This window comes from Penaeus monodon, chromosome 19 (genome assembly GCF_015228065.2).
Source record: "Penaeus monodon isolate SGIC_2016 chromosome 19, NSTDA_Pmon_1, whole genome shotgun sequence".
Classification (NCBI taxonomy): Eukaryota; Metazoa; Arthropoda; class Malacostraca; order Decapoda; family Penaeidae; genus Penaeus; species Penaeus monodon.
The window spans coordinates 28,111,342-28,111,556 of record NC_051404.1 but is presented as its reverse complement, the minus strand read 5'-3'; the positions used below and the strand labels follow the sequence as shown (position 1 = coordinate 28,111,556).

The following is a 215-nucleotide window of genomic DNA, read 5'->3' as shown; positions in this document are numbered from 1 at the left end:
CACTCTGAATAACACCTATTTATCAAATAATTCTATCCACCATTATCATCGTGTTCTTTCTATTTCTCCTCTCATTGCACCTGTTTTTCAATTCCGCCATTTCTTTATTCCCTTCCCCCTCAGAATAGACACCTGTACTGCTAGAACATGCACCAGCTACGTCATTCTAAGTGCATGACGCAAGATGCAATTACACCATGACATAAAATGGATGG

General features: G+C 39.5%; 1 protein-coding gene across 1 annotated transcript in view; it reads left to right on the top strand.

Moving 5' to 3' along the window:
- The window catches only part of LOC119585376 (vegetative cell wall protein gp1-like), a 24,144-nt gene that overhangs the window by 21,152 nt on the left and 2,777 nt on the right, over window positions 1-215 (top strand). The gene's annotated exons all lie outside the window — the stretch shown is intronic.